This window comes from Oncorhynchus clarkii, chromosome 9, assembly GCF_045791955.1.
Source record: "Oncorhynchus clarkii lewisi isolate Uvic-CL-2024 chromosome 9, UVic_Ocla_1.0, whole genome shotgun sequence".
In the NCBI taxonomy this organism is placed as follows: Eukaryota; Metazoa; Chordata; class Actinopteri; order Salmoniformes; family Salmonidae; genus Oncorhynchus; species Oncorhynchus clarkii.
In genome coordinates, this window is record NC_092155.1 from 27,361,673 (window position 1) to 27,385,577 (window position 23,905).

Sequence of the window (23,905 nt, forward strand, 5' to 3'; positions counted from 1 at the left end):
GGCCATAAACGCTGCTCCTGTGGGCAGTCTGGCTGACATGCATCAAAGCTCTTTATACACACACTGTGGTGTATGTGTTTGTCTCTCTCTCTTTGTAGTTTGTGAACACACACACACACACACACACACACACACACACACACACACACACACACACACACACACACACAAACACACACACACACACAGCAACGTGACACGCCCACACTCTCCAATAGCCTCTCTCATGTCTTCAACTCCCTGATCCAACAGCTCAGGACAAAAGCTATATTTCTCACTCACGTTTCCACACAAAACCTCCACAACAGTCTCCAATAGTACAGACTGTGCCTCCACATTCACGCTCCTATTGAGAGATGTTTGTCAGGCCTAACTGCTAACAGCCAGACCTTGAGAGCTTTTCAACTGCACTGAATGGAAGCCTCTGTTTAACTCTGACACTCTCCAAGATTGGACAGAGTGAAACAGACAGGCGTCATTACACAGTTCCATGCCTGCTTTCTCTCCCTTGCTATATCTCGCTCTGTATCTATTTATGGCTCTCTCTCTCTCTCTCTCTCTCTCTGTCTCTCTCCCTCTCTCCCTCTCTCCCTCTCTCCTCTGTGAGAGCGCTGTCAGCAGGGTGATGGAGAGGGGGACACGCGCCTGTTAAAACACAAGTGCGTCCCCGCGACAACGCCCGTCCGTCAGGGGGACATTTTTACTGGGTAGCCCTGTCAGAGGGAAGAGCCCAGCCTATCGGAAGCTGGTGTTTTTGACTGATGGAGGATTTGGCCACTGTTGTTGTCTCTTAAATCAACTCCCCTCCCCTCTGCTCGCCTCACTGCACTGTAGTAGTCAGCAGTATAGGGCAACAAACTGGATAATGTGCTGCTATCCACTGGTGGTCAACACACTCTCCCACACAAACCAAAACACAGGGAAAGGCGGCCATTTTGTTATGGCTGAACTACACTGCAAAATCAATGACTCAAGGTAACCCTGAACTCATTGTGAAACGCTTTATGTAACTCTGCTTTCGGCCAACCACTCGCCAACCACGATTCGCTCCGGTGGAGATCGATGTGACAAAGACCAGCACAACAAAGGAGACCATTTTGAACAAAGTGTTTGTCCTCTGCTAAACCTTAACCCACAGCTATCCTCAATGTACCTGCTTATATCCCCTAATGGGAGTCATTGATTTCAGGTCTTTATTTTGTTACCTGCTTTAACAGACACACAACACACACATGGTTTCTACTGGTGTCTAACAAACGCGCAGCACACACACGTGCACGCGCACACACGTGCACGCACTCGCACACCAGAAAAGTGCCTTTCCCCTCCCTCCGTTTTCCACAAAACTCTAGCAGCCAGCAGGGGAGGAGAAGCGGGGAGGAGGGAGGGAGGGAAAATGGCCACTGCTCTGAGTAATACCACAGTGAATTGTGGTCTACCACAGGTCAGTGGAAAAATGTAAAACACTCAATCGCAGCACTCAAGCGGCTTGCCTATCACTTATTCACAGAGCACTGCCTGGGAGGTAGAAAGGCATAAGAGAGGGGGATAGTAAAGATATATAATTGCGTAATAATACATATTTATAGGAGTGAGGAGGAGAGAAACTATTTGATGATGTTGATCATGAAAGTTCTGCCAACGTTGATTACGACCTTGTAGATTATGTTGATACTCATTACAAAAGGGAAAATGAACTACATCCTAATACACTTATAGGATACCAATGGAGTTAGGCGCCATACTATTTATTTGAGATGATTATGCAAATACACGCGAGCTCTGCTTCAGCACATCTTCATCCAATCAAATCTCTGCCCACCTTTCACTTCCCTCTCAAAATGGAAATCAGAAATCCGGCCAGGTGGAGACTCGAGATTATTCAATAGAAAGTAAATGAAACACACATACACAGACACTCAGTCACCCACACGGACACTCAGTCACCCACACACACACATCCTAAAATAATCTGTCTCATACATATAGTTTATTTGACAGACAGATATGTTCATAATGGGCACATATTACATAGTAATTACTGTATTATCATGTTATGTACCCATAGTCATCCATCTGTCAAATAAACTATCTCTGACAGGAAGAGAGAGTTTATTTGAATGTTGAATGGCGAAAACTAAATGATGTCCTTCCTTCTCTCTCCTACATGCTAATGATAAACATCGATGCCGTCTCTGCGTATGTATGCATGTATGTGTATCTCTATGTGTGAAAGATATGGAAGATGCCATTCCATTAGGTTGGCTTAAAGCTACCCCTTCATTTAATAGGCCTTAAAAACAAGTTATGTTTCAACACACAGAGAATTCCTGGTGGAAGGCCGCATGATGCTAGATAAAAATGCACTTCTTCTCTACCACAGTTTTCCATTGGGATACTCCGTGATACTTCACAACTCACATTCAATTACCAGCCCTCTACTCCTCCCATCGCTCCCCCACCTCGAGTGGACCGCACAGAGCTACTCTGTATGGAGCGAGGGAGGAGAGAAGAGAGGGAGGCGAAATCTATTTTTCCCCACATAATGGAATAGACCTGACATTGTAGAAATGACATTTCCTCTCCACCAGAATAATGGAGGAGCAATATCCCCTTTAGACATGAGGACACGTGTGTAGCATTGGAAGGTGCTCAATTGGCAGTGTTTTACATGTGCATCATGCCTGACCCAATGGGATTTGAATGGATGTATAATGTCAATTGTGTTGGTGCCACTGTGGTCAAGGCTGAGTGTGCATTGGCATTTGTGGCATTGTCGTCAGTAGAGTCAAAAGCCATATTGAACAATACTGTTACAGTATGTGCTTAAGATTGTGTAATCACAAGGTTGGTGAGTAGTCACACACACACGGCACTCTCACCCCCATCCCCACTCCCCCCCCACCACCTCCCACCCATATACAAAGTCAGATCCCAGTCATTCACTGAGGCCCCCACATACACAAACACACTTGGTGTCTCCCTCTCCTCTGGGTTGCCGGTCGATAGCCATTAGGGTAAGGGGTGCTGATCGATGCAGGCCCAATTTAGCAGCCAGTGGATGTGTGGGCGGCACATGGCCACAGCTAGTTAAAGACATCAACCAGGACCACACGTCACCAACAAGCACCAACACAACGTGCCCACCTCAGGGACCCGTCCAATCACCTGGTACCGCTCCTCTGTAACCACCGACAACCAACAAACACCAACCAGTCAGGGTTAAGTCCTTCTTGGCAACAGAGAGACCCACCACAAAAACAGAGTAACATAGTAGTATGGCCTCCAATGCTACAGACCAATTTATTTTCCAGAGTGCCAACAGAAATATGACAGAGTACAGCAGGACACAATTACTCAACGTTTTCTCCTCACCTTTACTCTGATCTTAACCTAACGCTGGGTACTAATCGATTCCATAGCGAGGGGTGTCATTCCAACTCGTGAACTTTATGTATTGGCGATGCTAGCCTGCTACTCATTAGCGCTAGTGCTACAGCGTGGGTGTCTCCTTTCCCTTCCTCGTGCTAATGATGATATGATGCCTCCGCATACCGACCGAGACGTCGTAATTATGTTTTAGCACTACTGCAGGTGTCATTACAGAAAGGTTCATTGGCTAAATCGCCATTGTTGGAAAAGAGAATGGTAGGTAACAGTTAACAATGTCATAATGTGTCATAACAGCTGACATAACCTGTTATAAAATGGTCGTAACACTGTCATGAAACATTTATTGAGACCTGTTGTGAAATATATTGTGTTATTTTATGGCTGGTTCTTACACCTACATAAGAGTGTAAAAACCCATAAAACCTACCACGGTGGCTATTTTATGGCTGTTATTACACCTACATAAGAGTGTAAAAGCCCATAAAACCTACCACGGTGGTTATTTTATGGCTGTTATTACAGCTACATAAGAGTGTAAAAGCCCATAAAACCTACCACGGTGGTTATTTTATGGCTGTTATTACACCTACATAAGAGTGTAAAAGCCCATAAAACCTACCACGGTGGTTATTTTATGGCTGGTTATTACACCTACATAAGAGTGTAAAAGCCCATAAAACCTACCACAGTGGTTATTTTATGGCTGGTTATTACACCTACATAAGAGTGTAAAAGCCCATAAAACCTACCACGGTGGTTATTTTATGGCTGGTTATTACACCTACATAATAGTGTAAAAGCCCATAAAACCTACCACGGTGGTTATTTTATGGCTGGTTATTACACCTACATAAGAGTTTAAAAACCCATAAAACCTACCACACAATGCAAAACATTCCATTACACCATAGCCGACATGTCAACAGTATGTTTATGTTCTATATACACACACACACACACACACACACACACACACACACACACACACACACACACACACACACACACTGAAGACATCAACACTATGAAATCACACTTATGGAATCATGTAGTAACCAAAAAAGTGTTAAACAAATCAAAATAGATTTTATATTTGAGATTCTTCAAAGTAGCCACCCTTTGCCTTGATGACAGCACTGTACACACTTAGCATTCTCTGAACCAGCTACACCTGGAATGCTTTTCCAACAGTCTTGAAGGAGTTCCCACATATGCTGAGCACTTGTTGGCTGTTTTTCCTTCACTCTGCATCCCAACTCATCCCAAACCATCTCAATTGGGTTGAGGTCGGGTGATTGTTGAGGCAAGGTCATCTGATGCAGCACTCCATCACTCTCCTTCTTAGTCAAATAGACCTTACACAGTCTGGAGGTGTGTTGGGTCATTGTCCTGTTGAAAAACAAATGATAGTCCCACTAAACACAAACCAGATAACTGCAGAATGCAGTGTTAGCCATGCTGGTTAAGTGTGCCTTGAATTCTAAATAAATCACTGACAGTGTCCCCAGCAAAGCACCCCCACACCATCACACCTCCTTGCTTCACGGTGGGAACCACACATGCAGAGATCATCCATTTTTTTTCTTCTAGTTAGAGCCTAATGTTATCTAGCTAACATTGAACCTGGTTGGTTACCTCCTGGCACTGTGGCATTGTTGGCACTTTGTTCATTGTTGTATAACTAGCTAACGTTAGCTTGCTGGTTTGGTCTTTTACCATATATAGGGATATCTTCTGTATACCACCCCTACCTTCTCACAACACAACAGATTGTCTCAAACAAATTAAGAATGAAAGAAATTCCACAAATTAAAATTTAACAAGGCACACCTGTTAATTGAAATGCATACCTCTTGAAGCTGGTAGAGATAATGCCAAGACTGTGCAAAGCTGTCATCAACGCAACGGGTGGCTACTTTGAAGAATTTGAAACATAACATATTTTTGTATTTGTTTAACACTTTTTTGGTTACTACATGATTCCATATGTGTTATTTCATAGTTTTGATGTCTTCACTATTATTCTACAATGAAGGAAAAAAAAAATATATACAGTTGAAGTCGGAAGTTAACATAAACCTTAGCCTAATACATTAAAACTCTGTTTTTTCACAATTCCTGACATTTAATCCTAGCAGAAATTCCTTGTCTTAGGATCACCACTTTATTTTAAGAATGTGAAATGTCAGAATAATAGTAGAGAGAATGTTTTATTTAAGCTTTGATTTATATCATCCCATTACCAGTGGGTCAGAAGTTTGCATACACTCAATTAGTATTTGATCGCATTGCCTTCAAATTGTTTAATTTGGGTCAAACGTTTCGGGTAGCCTTCCACACGCTTCTCCACAATAAGTTGGGTGAATTTTGGCCCATTCCTCCTGACAGAGCTGGTGTAACTGAGTCCGGTTTGTGGGCCTCCTTGCTCGCACACGCTTTTTCAGTTCTGCCCACATATTTTATATAGGTTTGAGGTCAGGGCTTGTGATGGTCACTCCAATACCTTGACTTTGTTGTCCTTAAGCCATTTTTCCACAACTTTGGAAGTATGCTTGGGGTCATTGTACATTTGGAAGACCCATTTGCGACCAATCTTTTACTTCCTGACTGATGTCTTGAGATGTTGCTTCAATATATCTACATAATTCTCCTCCCTCGTGATGCCATCTATTTTGTGAAGTGCACCAGTCCCTCCTGCAGCAAAACACTTCCACAACATAATGCTGCCAGCCCTGTGCTTCACGGTTGGGAGGGTGTTCTTCGGCTTGCAAGCCTCCCCCATTTTCCTCCAAACATAACGATGGTCATTATGGCCACAGTTCTATTTTTGTTTTACAGAACGTGTCTACTTCCTGAGCGGTATGACGGCTGCGTGGTCCCATGGTGTTTTTACTTGCGTACTATTGTTTGTACAGATGAACGTGGTACCTTCAGGTGTTTGGAAATTGCTCCCAAGGATGAACCAGACTTGTGGATGTCTACAGTTTTTGATGTCAAGCAAAGAGGCACTGAGTTTGAAGGTAGGCCTTGAAATACATCCACAGGTACACCTCCAACTGACTCAAATTATGTCAATTAACCTATCAGAAGATTCTAAAGCCATTACATCATTTTCTGGAATTTTCCAAGCTGTTTAAAGGCACATTTAAACTTCCCCAATGCTCTGTTGCTGATGACTGGGATGCAAGCAGGAGCAGATTTAAGGAGCATGACAAGACACTTTTTTTGACTGATGAATGATATAAGGGCAGGTACGTGATTGGTCTATCTGGCTTATATGATTATGATGGTCATAATGCTTCTTGACAGTGTCCATGAAGTGTATTTTCCACAAGTTATTTAAAATATGATGAAAAGAAAAACATGACTATGATGAATCCATTACGACAACAACAAAGGATGTAAGAAACAAACATTCAAACGAAAGGAAACTTCTTGACAGGACAAAAAAATATTTGAATAAATGTGGGTTTTGACACTCTTATGTAGTTGTCATAACCAGCCATAAAATAACACAATATATGTCACAACAGGTGTAAATATATGGGTTATAGACAGTGTTTTGACCATATTATGACAGATTATGACAAGTTATGTCGCTGTTATGACATATTATGACATGTTTATGACCTTGTCATAACATGTTAGGACACTGGAGTGTTACCCTGAGATCATTTTAAACACGTTGTTTTTCAAATCCAATTGGATGTATTAAAGCCGTAATTTCTTCCTACTCAGTAGGTCAAAGTGAATTAGGAGCCAAATTCCACATAATACCCTCACTGTTTTCGGTCCAAATATCAGATTTCTCTCTCTAGCGGAGATGAATTAATTATAGTAGCAAGCTAACACTTCCTTCTGCTGTCCAACAACAACAATACCGCCACATCCCAAGTCATTCTAGCATGCCAGTCGGTCAGGTTTTGGGTAATTGAGGGAAACAACACATTTCTCTATGAGCCATTCACTGGGGCTGGGATGGGGAGGTTAATTTCTGCTACGTCAGGGCCACCGCTTTATCCCTGCAGAGAACACATGGCCTTGATGGGGACCTGGGAAACAATGGCTAGCGGTTAGCACCACGGTGTGCCTGCTAAGGTTTGCAGAGGTTTCTGTATTGTGTGGCAGGATTAGCAGCTAGTGACGGATTAGCGGCCAAGTTTCAGGGCAAAAACCCAGCTAAGTAAGGTGTGATGAAACTGGTCATCTCAATTTTACCGCAGGAAATCACGACTCATTCAAATGTGCGTACCTACTTCTTCCCCTCCCTCCCTCACTCCCTTCCTTCCCACCCCTTCCTTTTCCGTCCCCACCCCTCCCTTCACATTCATTTTAGTCCTGCATTGGGCAAAAACACAACACATGAATTAGTCCTCTGCTGCTGCTATGGTGTTTCGACAAGGATATCCTTCGCAATGAGGAACCTTTGGAGAAAAGGGGCAGGTTTTTACAGAAGTTTTTTTTTAAACTTATTTAACCCTTTTTTATTTTCTTGTTCCTCTCTTGTTCTGGGTTGTAACATTGTTTTTCTGAATAACTTACAAGACCCCTGGTTGTTTTTATTAATCTCCCCCATCCCTGTATTAAATATAGACAGAATTATCTTTGTCATGGCCTTTCTACTAGCATAATGAGGCTAGGCTATCCCCTAAGGGCCATGTGCATTTTTGTTTGTGTTTACCGGAAGCACTTCTCAATGAACATGACCGGCGTCATATACTTCATCTTCATCTCAAGGGGAAGAAAACAGACCTCACATTACATTAAATAAGATAGCATCCACAACCCACAGAGAAAACATGTTTTTTTTTGTGTGTCTGTTTTGTTTCCGTTAGTTACTTCTCTAAAATATGTATGCTTAACCACAGGGGTGTTAGTAATAGGTGTTAATGTGTCTTCCTTTCCTTCTTCCTCTGCTGAGCTGCAGTACTTTCTAGCTCCTGATTTAGAGCCCTTCTTGGAGTGCAATGCGTGAGCGGGGACTGATACAACGAGGGACAGACAAATCTCTAGAGAAGAGGATTAGAGAATGCACTCTCCTGCTCCTCTCTCTCTCTCTCTCGTACTAGACCTAAAGACAAATGCCAGCCTGATTCGAGGCTAATGCACTCTGGTAAGGATACAAGTGGGGACACAGTTTAATAGCCTTGAACAATATTTGCGAGAGTAGCTTGTGGCAAATGAACGGAGAATCAAAAAAGAAATGGAAGGCAATAAAGCTAAGGCGCAAAGTCTGACGCGTTTTCATTTCTGGCAACCAGAGATGTGTTTACTAGCGGAAAACATTTCCTGCCTTTTGATTTCCATTCAGGGCTAATTAGCCCATGGTAATCACAGAGGAGCAGTGATTAGGGAGAGGGATCATACTGGAGCACAGTAAAGGGTTGGCGGGTCTGAAAGGCCAATTGGACCACAACAAAGCTACTTGTAGCTGGGCACTGTAATAATGGTGTAATAGCATGACAATCTGTCTAATGATTCAGTATGTTTCTGATACCATATATAAGCCAGGGCTGCCCAACCCTGGTCCTGGAGAGTTTACCGTCCTGTAGGTTTTCGCTCCAACCCTATTCTAGCACACTAAAATCTAATTGATTCTAATAATTAGCTGATTGATAAGCTGAAACAGTTTAGTTAAAAACGAATCTGGGGTTGGGATTTAAGCAAAAACCTGGTATGTGCAGGAGCTAATAAAATATGTCATGAGAAAAAAAACACATATGGGATTTAGAAATATAAGAATATTGTGGATAGAAGTAGCTAAAATGCATGTTATTGGCACTAACCTCAAGCTAGCAATGGTAGTAGTGATAACCCACTGATTCTATGGCTTTGAAGGCTACCGCTATAGATGGGAGCGAGGAATCCATTTTACTTTGTACTCTTCAGGCTTTCATAAACAAAGACAGTACTCGCTTCATCCTACATCTGTGCTTCTTCAACATCTGTTCCTTGGTGACTGTACAATCACCACTGCTGCCGCAAATAAGAAACAAAACAGGATCCACTTCCCCTCTCCTGTGGGACTCCATATTGTTTCCCCATCACGCTTAAACTGACAATCTGGATGCTTGAGGATTCCATCCCTCAAACAATCACTTTAGAACCCCCAAAGAAATTTGAAAAGAAAAGAGACAACCTATTTTCTCAGGACAATTACACACAGTTGCGATGCTTTTAGACTGTACTGTTTGAAGTGCCGTGCACACACACACCCACACACACCCACACACACACACACACACACACACACACACACACACACACACACACACACACACACACACACACACAGGGAAATGCCATATGTAGATAACCCTCCAATGTTTGATACAAACAGCTATATAGGTGTGACTGCTGCCGACTACAGGGTGATAGGTATGTTTGTGATTAGGGATAGATGTGTGTGTGTCGTGCATGTGTGGGACATGCGTGTGTGTGTCTGTAATTTTCTGCTCTCCATGTTTCCATGTCTATGTGTATTGGATAGAGATGTGATGGTAGAGATGGGAGTTGCCGACGTCTCCGTCTGGGAATTGGGCGAGGACTTCGGAACAACGTCTGAATGTACAATTAGACTAGGGGATTGTGGATAGAGACATCACTCCCTAGTAAAGGTCCTAGGAAACAAGATTTACACCGATTACTCTTCCCGCCAGCGCTACGGCTCCGCAGCCTCTATCCCCTACAGTCTGGAGCACAGCAGACAAATATAAAGGCCTGGAAGAAAAATAAGAAATAAGAATAAAACAACACACAAAGCTTAATGCTAAAGATTAAAACCTCTACAGGATCGGTGGGTAACGTGAGCTAACGTAGGCTAATGTGATTATCATGATGTTGGAAGTAACAAGTACATTTCCCAGGACATAGACATATCTGATATTTTCAGAAAGCTTCAATTCTTAAATCTAACTGCACTGTCCAATTTACAGTAGCTATTAGTGAAATAATACCATGCTATTGATTGAGGAGAGTGCACAGTTATGAACTTTAAAATGTATTCATAAACCATTTAGACACATTAGGGCAGTCTTGATACTACATTTTGAGCAGAAATGCAATGGTTCATTGGATCTGTCTAAAACTTAGATCCATTTGTTAATGTTGTTAAATCGAGTCTGTATGTAGGCAGCAGCCTCTCTGTGTTAGTAATGGCTGTTTAACAGTCTGATGGCCTTACGATAGAAGCTGTTATTCAGTCTCCCGGTCCCATCTTCCATGCACCTGTACTGACGTCGCCTTCTGGATGGTAGCAGGGTGAACAGGCAGTGGCTCGGGTGGTTGTTGTCCTTGATGATCTTTTTATCTTTCCTGTGACATCGGGTGCTGTAGGTGTCCTGGAGGGCAAGTAGTTTGACCCCGGTGATGCGCCACCCTCTGGAGAGCCTTGCTGTTGAGGGCGGTGCAGTTGCCGTACCAGGCGGTGATACAGCCCAACAGGATGCTCTCAATTGTGCATCTGTAAAAGTTTGTGAAGGTTTTAGGTGTCAAGTCAAATTTCTTCAGCCTCCTGAGTTTGAAGAGGTGTTGTTGCGCCTTCTTCACCACACTGTGTATGTGGGTGGACCATTTCAGTTTGTCCGTGATGTGTACGCCGAGGGACATAAAACTTTCCACTTCTCCACTGTTGTCCCGTCGGCTGTTTCCTGAAGTCCACGATCATCTCCTTTGTTTGGTTGACATTGAGTGACAGGTTGTTTTCCTGACACCACACTCCTAGTGCCTTCACTTCCTCCCTGTAGGCTGTCTCGTTGTTGTTGGTAATCAAGCCCACTACTGTTGTATCGTCTGCAAACTTGATGATTGAGTTGGAGGAGTGAATGGCCACGCAGTCATTGGTGAACAGTGAGTACAGGAGGGGGCTGAGCACACACCACTGTGGGGCCCCAGTGTTGAGGATCAGCAAAGTGGAGATGTTGTTTCCTACCTTCACCACCTGGAGGTGGCCTGTCAGAAAGTCCAGGACACAATTGCACAGGGCGGGGTTGAGACCCAGGGCCTCAAGCTTAATGATGAGCTTGGATGCTACTGTGGTGTTGAATGCTGAGCTGTAGTCAAAGAACAGAAGGGATAGGGCAGTGTACAGTGTGATGGCGATTGCATCGTCTGTGGCCCTGTTGGGGCGGTATGCAAACTGAAGTGGGTCTAGTGTGGCAGATAAGGTTGAGGTGATATGATCCTTGACTAGTCTCTCAAAGCACTTCATGATGACAGATGTGAGTGCTACGGGGCGATAGTCATTTTGTTAATTTATCTTTGCCTTCTTGGGTACAGGAACAATGGTGTCCATCTTGAAGCATGTGGGGACAGCAGACTGGGATAGGGAGCGATTGAATATGTTCGTGAACAACCCAGAAAGCTGGTCTAAGCATGCTCTGAGGATGAGGCTAGGGATGCCGTCTGTGCCAGCAGCCTTGCGAGGGTTAACACGTTTAAATGTCTTTCTCACGTCGGCCACGGAGTAAGAGAGGGGGGGGGGGGGGCGCAGTCCTTGGTAGCAGGCCACTTCAGTGTCACTGTATTATCCTCAAAGCAAGCAAAGAAGGTCTTTCGTTTGTCTGGAAGCAAGACGTTGATGTCTGTGACGTGGCTGTTTTTTTTGTAGTCCGTAATTGCCTGTAGACCCTGCCACATATGTCTCATGTCTGTGCTGTTGAATTGTGACTCCACTTTGTCCCTATACTTACATTTCGCTTGTTTGATTGCCTTGCAGAGGGAATAACTAAACAGTTTATATTCGGCTATATTCCCAGTCATCTTTCATTGTTAAATGCAGTGGTTCACGCTTTCAGTTGTGCGAATGGCGCCATCTATCCACGATTTCTGGTTAGGGTAGGTTTTAATAGTCACAGTGGGTACCACATCTCCAATGTACTTCCTTATAATCTCACACGCCGAATCAGCGTATAAATCAATGTTATTCTCTGAGGCTGCCCGGAACATTTCCCAGTCCGCTAAAACATTTTGAAGCGTGGATTCCAATTGGTCAGACCAGCGTTGAATGGTTCTTGTCATGGGTACATCCTGTTTGAGTATCTTGCCTATACAGTAGGACAGTAGGAACAAAATGGAGTCATGGTCGGATTTGGTTGGATTTGCCGAAGGGAGGGCAGGGGAGGCCTTGTATGCATCGCAGAAGTCAGAGTAGCAGTGGTCCAGTGTACTGCCCACATGCGTGCTACAGTCAATGTGCTGATAGAATTTAGGTAGCCTTGTTCTCAAATTTGCTTTGCTAAAATCCCCAGCTCCAATAAATGCAGTCTCAGGATATATGGTTTCCAGTTTATATACACCAGTGCTCCTTGAGGGCTGTCATGGTATCTGCTTGATACGGCTGTGACGATACCCGACGAGAAAACTCTTGGGAGATAATATGGTCGGCATTTGATTGTAAGGAATTCTTGGTCAGGTGAACAGAAAAGACTTGAGTTCCTGTATGTTGTTATGATTAGTCCATGAGTCGTTAATCATGAAGCATACACCCCCGCCCTTCTTCTTCCCAGAGAGATGTTTATTTCTGTCGGCGTGATGCATTAAGAAACCCGGTGGCTGTACCAACTCCGACAACATATCCCAAGAGAGTTATGTTTCTGTGAAACAGAGAATGTTACAGTCTCTGACGTCTCTCTGGAAGGCAATCCTTGCCCTATTTCCGTCTACCTTGTTGTCTAGAGACTGGACATTGGCGAGTAATATACTCAGAAGCGGTGGGTGGTGTGCACGCCTTCAAAGTCTGACCAGGAGGCCACTTCGTCTACCTCTACTGTGGCGACATTGTTTTGGGTCGGCATCTGGGATTAGATCCAATGTCCTGGGTGGTGGTCCGAACAAAGAATCCGCTTCGTGAAAGTTGTATTTCTGGTCGTAATGTTGGTAAATTGACGTCACTCTTATATCTAATAGTTCTTCCCGGCTGTATATAACAACACGTAAGATCTTCTGGGCTAACAATGTAAGAAATACTACATAAAAAAACTAAATACTGCATAGTTTCCTAAGGACTTGAAGCGAGGCGACCATCTCTGTCGGCGCCATCTTGGTAATAGTAGATAATTTCACACATTTTAGAATATGCAAATAAGACTGTTAGCAATGTAAGGTCTTTGACACCTGCTTTGTTTGTGACGGCCATTTATATGCCCACACTGAATCTCAATAGTCTTCCTCTCCTCCTCGACTTCATGTGCAGTGATCTGAAAGGACAGGAGAGGTGAAAACCATGTTGCTTACAGCCTTCCTGTGTTGTCAAGTCAGTGCAGCTGAAGGCGATGAGACAGAGTCATCTATTTTAGACTATCGAGATACTGTCCCCAGTTTGAGGCTGTGAGTAATCTCTTGTCTTCTGACCCTCATCGTGTTTTTCCTCCCCGGTTGTCTTCTGTCTCAAGTCTGCCTCTTGACTGACAGCTGTCAATCTGTCATAGATAGTCACCAATCATGCATAGTCTTTTTGACAAACTCCATCCAAATGACAGAGATACAGTATATCATTTTGTCACATTAGTAGATCATTGGGGCAGATATGCAGCAAAAGGACTATGAATATAACAATGGGGATGAGAGTATTTCATCCACATGTCTGATCACATACTTTGAGATTCATATGCATGCAAATCAGGCTGCTTGCTATAGAAAGTATTCATGCTCCCTTCTTATACCTGTTCTCCATTCATGTGCCCCCTGATTCTTCCCTCTTATCAACTACATCCAGGGATATGTGTGCTCACTACCCTCCCCAATCTACCTAGCACTGCACCAATCCTCTAAAACCACCCCACTTCATGATTAACACAGCCTATTGCACCAGTAACCCATGTAGACGAAGGTACTGGCAGAGAGAGAAGGAAGTACCCCATCAATAAACCATGCCTTGAAAAAGCCCTGGGTTGGCTTTTTGATCTTCTGACTTCTCATATCCGCCGGTACCCCTGGGTGGGCCCCTCTGCTTCATGAGCCCCCTCCTGTCCCAAACTCAAGGTTATCACAGAGACAAGAAAAAGAGGCTTCTCCCCACAAAAAGTGACTGTGATAATCATCAACGTATCTCTGATGAAAGTCAAGTGTACCGGAGATATTTTGCTTTTCACCGTCGGACCACCAGAAGAATTACAAATAGAGACACGTCTAAAAGGTATCACTACAACACTTTAGATCCCAATGTGAAACAAGAAATTCAAAAGATCAAGAATGAAATGTATTAAACGTATTCACAAGAAGTACAGCAGAAGCAGTAGGCGGTAAGCCTATGAAACAACTAGCCTATAGATTGCGAAAACAACAAGCAGATAATGCTATCTATAAGATAAGCAACCCCCAAAACAAAACAATTCAACATATAATAGAAGAGATACAACAGAGCTTTGACAATGACTTACAGAACGGGATGGTAGTCTCTGAATTTACCACAGAGGAATAAAATACAGCTACTACTAGACTAAAAGCAACCAAATCCCTGGGTACAGACGGTTTCATCTCCGAATGGTATACATCATTTAGAGAGCATATTATCTCAAGTTTACTTGCAGCCTGGAACTGGGAATTTCAGAAGGGTGACAGCCCCTCCTCATGGATAGAGGCCCTAATTTCAGTTACACTGAAGGAAGGGAAACATAGACCACATTATGGAAAACACAGGCCAATCTCGGTCCTACATTTGGATTACAAATACACTGAACAAAAATATAAACGCAACAAGTTGGTCCCATGATTCATGACCTGAAATAAAATATTTCAGAAATGTGCCATTAGCAAAATAAGCTTATTTCTCTCACATTTTGTTCAGAAATGTGTTTACATCCCTGTTGTATATTTCTACTTTGACAAGATAATCCATCCACCTGACAGTTGTGGCATATCAAGAAGCTGATTAAACAGCATGATCATTACACAGGTGCACCCTGTGCTGGGGACAATAAAAGCCACTCTAAAATGGGCAGTTTTATCACACAACAGAATGCCACTGATGTCAAGGAGTGCGCAATTGGCATGCTGACTGCAGGAATGTCTGCTAGAGCTGTTGCCAGAGAATTGAATGATAATTTCTCTACCATCAGCCGCTTCCAACGTCGTTATAGAGAATTGGCAGGAAGTCCAACCAGCCTCACAACCGCAGACCACGTGTATGGCGTGATGTGGGTGAGCGGTTTGTTGATGTCAACGTTGTGAACAAGTGTTCCATGGTGGTGGTGGGGTTATGGTGTGGCATTCACGAGCTACCGACAACAAACACAATTGCATTTTATTGATGGGAATTTGAATGATATTGTGACGAGATCCCGAGGCCCATTGGCGTGCCATTCATCCGCCGCCATCACATTCTGTTTCAGCCAACATCCAGCAACTAGCAAGGAATAAGACAACATTCCACAGGCCATAATCAACAGCCGGATCAACTCTATTCGAAGGCGATGTGTCGCGCTGCATGAGGCAAATGGTCACACCAGATACTGACTGGTTTTCTGATCCACGCCCCTACCTTTTTTTAAGGTATCTGTGACCAACATATGCATACAGTGTCTTTGGAAAGTATACTGACTCCTTGACTTTTCCCACATTTTGTTACATTACTGCCTTATTCTCAGCAATCCACACACATTACCTCGCAATGACAAAGCAAATGTATTAAAAATAAACAGAAAAACATTATATTCATACAGTTGAAGTCGAAAGATTCCATACACCTTAGCCAAACACATTGAAATTCAATTTTTCAAAATTTCTGACAATTAATCCTAGTAAAGATTCCCTTTCTTAGGTCAGTCAGGATCACCATTTTATTTTAAGAATGTGAAATGTCAGAATAATAGTAGAGATAATTAATTATTTCAGCTTTTACATACAGAAGTTTACAAACACTCAATTAGTATTTGGTAGCATTGCATTTAAATTGTTTAACTTGGGTCAAATGTTTCGGGTAGCATTCCATAAGCTTCCCACAATAAGTTGGGTGAATTTGGGCCCATTCCTCCTGACAGAGCTGGTGTAACTGAGTCAGGTTTTTTGGCCTCCCTGCTTTCACATGCTTTTTGAGTTCTGCCCACACATTTTCTATAGGATTGAGGTCAGGGCTTTGTGACTCCAATACCTTGACTTTGTTGTCCAACTTTGGAAGTATGCTTGGGGTCATATCCATTTGGAAGACCCATTTGCAACCAAGCTTTAACTTCCTGACTGATGTCTTGAGATGTTGCTTCAATATATCCACATCATTTTCCTACCTCATGATGCTATCTATTTGTGAAGTGCACCAGTCCCTCTTGCATCAAAGCACCCCCACAGAATAATGCTGCCACCCCCGTGATTCATGGTTGGGATGGTGTTCTTCGGCTTGCAAGCCCCCCCTTTTATCTCCAAACATAACGATGGTCATTATGGCCAAAAAAGTCATATTTTTGTTTCATCAGACCGGAGGACATTTCTCCACAAAGTACGATCTTTGTCCCCATGTGCAGTTGCAAACCGTAGTCTGGGTTTTTTATGGAGGTTTTAGAGCAGTGGCTTTTTCCTTGCTGAGCGACCTTTCAGGTTATGTCAATACAAAACAAATTTGACTGTGGATATAGATACTTTTGTACCTGTTTCCTACAGCATCCTCACAAAGTCCTTTTGCTATTGATTTGCACTTTTCGCACCAAAGTACGTTCATCTGTAGGAGACAGATCGCGTCTCCTTCCTGAGCGGTATGATGGCTGCGTGGTCCCATGGTGTTTATACTTGCGTACTATTGTTTGTACAGAGGAACGCGGTACCTTCAGGCATTTGGAAATTGCTCACAAGGATGAACCATACTTGTGGAGGTCTACAATTTGTTTTCTGAGGTCTTGTCTGATTTCTTTTGATTTTCCCAAGATGTCAAGCAAAGAGGCACTGAGTTTGAATGTAGGCCTTGAAATACATCCACACGTACACCTCCAATTACTCAAATGACATCAATTAGCCTATCAGAAGCCTTTAAAGCCATGACATAATTTTCTCGAATTTTCCAAGATGTTTAAAGGCACAGTCAACTTAGTGTACGTAAACTTCTGACCCACTGGAATTGTGATACAGTGAATTATAAGTGAAATAATCTGTCTGTAAACAATTGTTGGAGAAATGACTTGTGTCTTGTCCAAAGTAGATGTCCTAACCAACTTGCCAAAACTATAGTTTGCTAACTAGGAATTTGTGGAGTGGTTGAAAAATGAGTTTTAATGACTCCAACCTAAGTGTATGTAAACTTCTGATTTCTACTGTAAGTGTCAGACCCTTTGTTATGAGACTCAAAATTGAGCTCAGATGCATCCTGTTTCCAGTGATCTACAACTTAATTGGAGTCCATCTGTGGTAAATTCAATTGATTGGACATGATTTTGGAAAGGCACACACCTGTCTATTTAAGGTCCCACAGTTGACAGTGCATTTCAGAGCAAAAACCAGGACATGAGGTTGACGGAATTGTCTGTAGAGCTTCGTGACAGGATTGTGTCGAGGCAAAGATCTGGGGAAGGGTACCAAAAAATGTCTACAGCATTGAAGGTCCCAAAGAACACAGTGGCCTCCATCATTCTTAAATGGAAGTTGTCTGGAAACGCCAATACTCTTCCTAATGCTGGCTGCCCGTACAAACTGAGCAATCGGGGGAGAAGGGTCTTGGTCAGGGAGGTGACCAAGAACCCGATGGTCACTCTGACATAACTCTAGAGTTCCTCTGTGGAGATGGGAGAACCTTCCAGAAGGACACCATCTCTGCAGCACTCCACCAATCAGGCCTTATGGTAGAGTGGGCAGATGGAAGCCGTTTGGGGTTTGCCAATAGGCACCTAAGGACTCTCAGACCATAAGAAACAAGATTATATGGTGTGATGAAACCAAGATTGAACTCTTTGGCCTGAATGCCAAGCGTCACGTCTGGAGGAAACCTGGCACCATCCCTAAGGTGAAGCATGGTGGCGGCAGCATCATGCTGTGGGGAGACTAGTTCAGCGGCAGGGACTGGGAGACTACGCTGGATCGAGGCAAAGATTAACAGAACAAAGTACAGTGAGATTCTTGATGAAAACCTGTTCCAGACCGCTCAGGACCTCAGACTGGGGCGAAGGTTCACCTTCCAACAGGACAATGACCCTAAGCATACAGCCAATACCTTCGATTCTGTCAGATGGGCCTCTCTCTATAAGGTCTTATATAGATTTAAATTCCATGAGGACATTATTAAAGCGTTTCAGGCATTATAATGTATGATAGACCATTAGCAAGAATTAAAATCAAAGGTGACCTCTCAAATCCATTTACATTAGAATGGGGTGGTAGACAGGGATGTCCTGTGTCTTCCCTCCTCTTTGCCCTATTTATAGAACACCTGAATCAATGAATTAGACAAAATAATAACATCAAAGAGATTGATATGATGGGAGTAGAAATTGGCATTATTTGCTGAAGATGTGTTGATTTTTCTGGGACAACCTAACAATCATTCCCAGAACTGATTGAAATGGGACAAGTTCATCTCTAGATACATATGGCAAGGGAAAAAGCCTAGAATCAGATATAAAACCTTGCAGCTATCAACAGGGAATTGAGGAATGGTTATCCCGTGTCTAAGAGAATACTACTATGCAGCACAGATAAGGTTACTGGTGTTCTGGTGCAACAGTCTACAGCAAGATGGAAGGAATGTGAAACTACAAGGGGAGTCCCAATACAGGCTATGATAGCAGCTAGGAAGTTGGTAGATAAGCTCATAGATAAAGATAATCCTTGGATAAATTTACATTTGAAGATTTGGTATGAAGTATAATTTGAAAGATTCAGATAAAATACTAAGATGGTGTGCTATGATACCTATTTTGCTCCCAATAAAATAGATAATCGGTTTGAAGAATGGGCAACAAGAGACCTCTCAGCCTACTGTACTTTTGTACACAAGGGGGTGTTCCAATGCTTCCAAGTACTAAGAGAGTGCCAATGATTAGAAGGTCAAGATTTCTATAGATATCTCCAAATTCGCCATCAGACTATAGAACAGGGCATGCAGCAAAATTATCTCTGGACTATTCAATGGCTTCATAACGACCAAATCTCAAAATACACTATACATAAAGAAGAAATCGGAAAGTGTGGGGGAACATGGTAATTTCTGTGGAGGAGTGGGAAACCTTATGCCAATCACAATGGAAATTAACAAGCTCATTGACTTGGAGGGAATTTGGATGAAAAATATTATGTGATTCTTAACCACTCATCTGCAGAAAAGACATCAGGGTAATGGAACGGGACGTTGGAGATTATGTGGATCTAATGAGGCAAACCATTACCACATATTTTGAAAATGCCCTAAGCTTGTAGGCAGGGTGTGCATAAATACATGGAAGCCATATTTAAGGTTGATGGCCCATGCAGAGGTGAGGTCATTACATTTGATCTAAGGGATGCTTTAGACAAACATTTGATTGGGTTACTCCTATTAGCAAGTACGAAAGCCCTGACAAAAAAATTGCTACAATTGGAGGTGCCCGGAGGCAGATGAGTGGATAGATGTAATACTTGAGATCTATGTGATGGAGAGGCTGACCTCTTCTCTGATACTGCAGATTTGGTCAAAATAGTTTGACTATAGATCTGATTTGGTTTAATGGTCAAAGTGGAAAAATAATGTGCTGTAATAACATCCCCATGTTCAACCATTAATAATTAGAGTAGAACATTCATTGGGAAATGCAGAATTATTGAGACCTTTAACATTTATGACACACTCAACTCCTGAACGTCTTACATTTTTGTTTTATGCATTTCAACTTCTATTGTGCTCTTTTTCTTTATACTCAATGTGAAAATGTCATGTGTGTCTGAACCTTGTTTTTCAAATGAAAACAGAATTTAAAAACAAAAAAAAGAGAGACAAATCTAGAGGGAGGAGGAGGAATGCGTGGGGTTTGTTTTGTGTCGATACTGTCGTTGTTTTCCCTCTTCGATCTCTTTGGAGACGCACGAGTTTCAGTTCATCTTCGGAGGGGCAGATTGGCTGGGGAAAAGATCAAATATCAAGGTGAAGAGGGTGGGTTGGCACAGTGGGCTGGCACGGTGGGCTGGCACGGGCTGGCTGCCGCTGCCAGCCTTTTGCTTCCTGTCCACATGTTTGGCAGGCAGATTTGCTCTTGGCACTGAGAGCAGGTTTCGCTACTCTGCCTTACCTGAACGCAGCCCCCAAGCCTCCTGAGCTGGCATACTTTTGAAAGCTGAACAAATAGAATAAGAATGAATAACTAACAGTGCGCACGTGCGGACGTGTGTACACTCTTACGCATAAACGAAGGGAGCATACGGGTACTCACACACCAGGATTTGACTATAAACCATGAAATAGTCCACAGCTTTTCAGCACCTTCTGAGACTTTTCTTCTCGTCGCTGCATGGCAGTACATGAAAGACATGTCACTGAGTGACATCCACGAGTCATATCCATGTTAAAGTTCCGGATGAGTGAGTGTGAAGACAGCTCAGTCTTGACATTACTCTATTGGGATCTATCTTTCATAAGACACAGATGGTTGTTTCTGTGAGCATTCTCTGCTAACATGGTTGAATATTTCAGACTGTGTATGCCAATGGAACACCACTTTAAACAAAGAGTAACCCACTGAAAGCTGGAGAGAACTAAAGACAGAAGGCCCAAATGAGGGGATATTGAGGCTATGTATGTGCTCAATATTGATAATAGTGACATGATTAAAGAGATTATCTGGTACTTTTGTATACTTTATAGCCAGTAATGTAGTTCTGAAAGTAGCACTTATGGTGCCCAGAAATTGCATACTGTGTCACATATACATTTTTACATATTTGATTTTAGTCATTTAGCAGATGTTCTTAGCCAGAGCGACTTAATAAGTGTATCGACGACGTCCCAACCAGAAGCCATGGATTATAGGCAACAACCGCACAGAGCTAAAAGCCAGAGCTACGGTCATTACTCCGGAAGCTTATAAGAAATCCTGCTACGACCACCGACGAGCCATCAAACAGTCAAAACATCAATACAGGACTAAGATCGAATCCTACTACAGGGCTGGCAAACTATCACAGATTACAAAGGGAAACCCAGCCGCAAGAGCCTACCAGACGAGCTAAATTCCTTCTATAATTGCTTCAGGGCAAGCAACACTGAACCATGCATGAGAGCACCAGCTGTTCCAGATGAATGTGTGATATCGGTCTCTGTGGCCGATGTGAGTAACACCTTTAAACAGTTTGACATTCACAAGGTCACGGGGCCAGATGGATTACCAGGACGCGTACTCAGATCAGGCGCTGACCAGGTAATCAGTCTAAATGACTATCTCCCCGTATCCATGAAATGCTTTGAAAGGCTGGTCTTGACTCACATCAACACCATCATACTAGACACCCTGGACCCACTCCAATTCACATAACGCCCCAACAGATCCACAGATGACGCAATCTCCATTGCACTCCACGCTGCCCTCTCACACCTGGACAAGAGGAACACATACATGAGAATGCTGTTCATTGACTATAGCTCCAGGGCTATATCTCAGCGTTCAACACCATAGTGCCCTCCAAGCTCATCATTAAGCTCAGAACCCTGGGACTGAACACCTCCCTCTGTAACTGGATCTGCCCCCAGGTGGTTAGGGTAAGCAACAACACATCTGCCATGCTGACCCTCAACAAGGAGGCCCCTCAGGGGTGTGTACTTATTCCCCTCCTGTACTCCCGGTTCACCATTGAGTACATGGCCGTGTACGACTCCAACACCATCATTAAGTTTGCTGACGACACGACGGGGGTTGGCCTCATCACTGACAACGATGAGACAGCTTATAGGGAGGAGGACAGTGACCTGGCAGTGTGGTGCCAGGACAACAACCTCTCCCTCAACTACAGCAAGACAAAGGAGCTGATCTTGGGCCGAGCACGTCCCCATCCACATTGATGGGCTGTAGTGGAGCGGGTCGAGAGCTGCAAGTTCCTCTGTGTCCACATCACTAAGGAATTATCATGGTCCACAAACACCAACACAGTCATAAAGACTTTCTACAGCTGCACCATTGAGAGTATCTTGGCAACTGCTTGGCATCCAACTGCAAGGTGCTAAAGAGGGTAATGCGTACGTCCCAGTATGTCAGTGGGGTCATGCTCCCTTCTAGGACTTCTGTACCAGGCAGTGTCAGAGGAAGACCCTAAAATTGTCAAAGGCTCCAGCCACTCAAGTCATAGACTGTTCCCTCTGCTACCGCAAGACACGCGGTACCGATGCACCAAGTCCGGAACCAACAAGACCCTGAACAGATTCTACCCTCAAGCTATAAGACTGCTAAATAGTTAGTCTAGGTAGCTATTGGTTAACTATTTAACTATCTGCATTGACCCATTTTGACTCATCACATACGCTGCTGCTGGTGTTTATTATCTATCCTGTTGCGTAGTCACTTTATCTACCTCAATTACCTTGTACCCCTGCACATCGACTCGGTACTGGTACCTTGTGCATATAGCCAAATTATCATTACTCATTGTGTATTTATTCCTAGTGTTATTCTTTTCATCTGAGTTCTCTTTTTTCTCTGCATTGTTGGGAAGGGCCCGTAAGTAAGCATCTCACTGTTAGTCTACACCTGCTGTTTATGAAGCATGTGACAAATAACATTTGATTTAATTTTGATTACATGTTAGGCTTCAAAAAAAATAAAAAAAATATATATACTTTATTTTTATTTTTTAAATGTAACCTTTATTTAGCTAGGCAAGTCAGTTATTAAGAACAAATTATTATTTAAAATGACGGCCTACCGGGGAACAGTGGGTAGAGGGGCAGAAAGACACATTTATACCTTGTCAGCTCGGGGATTTGATCCAGCAACCGTTCTGCTTTGTAAAGCCTATTCAGTTAATCAAGCATAATTGTGTAATTATGTATCCATTGATGTGTCCATGTGTGTAATTTGTCTAGTTGATCATATTGTGTTCATTAGTATTTAGAAACGTAACTTAGATGTAATGGGAAACGTGTTCATTTAATATACTTTGAGTGGATAAAAGAAAGAAAAAAATTGGCCTTGAGCTGGGCTCTAGCGCCCGAAGCGACAAGGAGCCAGAAGCAAATCACTCCTTTGTGAGGTGTGTGTCGGGTACTGGACAGCTATGGACAATTGCCAGTGGATGTGCGGGAGTCATGTGCTGGGTGGTCAAAATAGATTAGAGCTTTCTGTAATGTTCAGATTTGGTGCATTTGCTTATGATACCCTTGGTGAATAAACGTTTGAAAGTCACGCAGAGCAGTTTGGTGTCAAGTTCTATTGAGAGGAACATGATTCAAAATAGAGTCCAGAAAGTATCATCCCAACAAGGAGCGATTGGGGTTAAGTGCCTTGCTCAAGGGTACAGATATTTTTCACCTAGTCCTCTCTGGAATTCGAACCAGCAACGTTTCAGTTGCTGGCCCAGCGCTTTTAACCAGCAGGCTATATGTATAGCTGTAGATACAGTATCAGGTCATCAGGTCATTGTT

The 23,905-nt window shown here is 43.1% G+C and overlaps 1 protein-coding gene across 1 annotated transcript in view; it reads right to left on the bottom strand.

Moving 5' to 3' along the window:
- The window catches only part of LOC139416164 (neurexin-2-like), a 968,379-nt gene that overhangs the window by 433,014 nt on the left and 511,460 nt on the right, over positions 1-23,905 (bottom strand). The gene's annotated exons all lie outside the window — the stretch shown is intronic.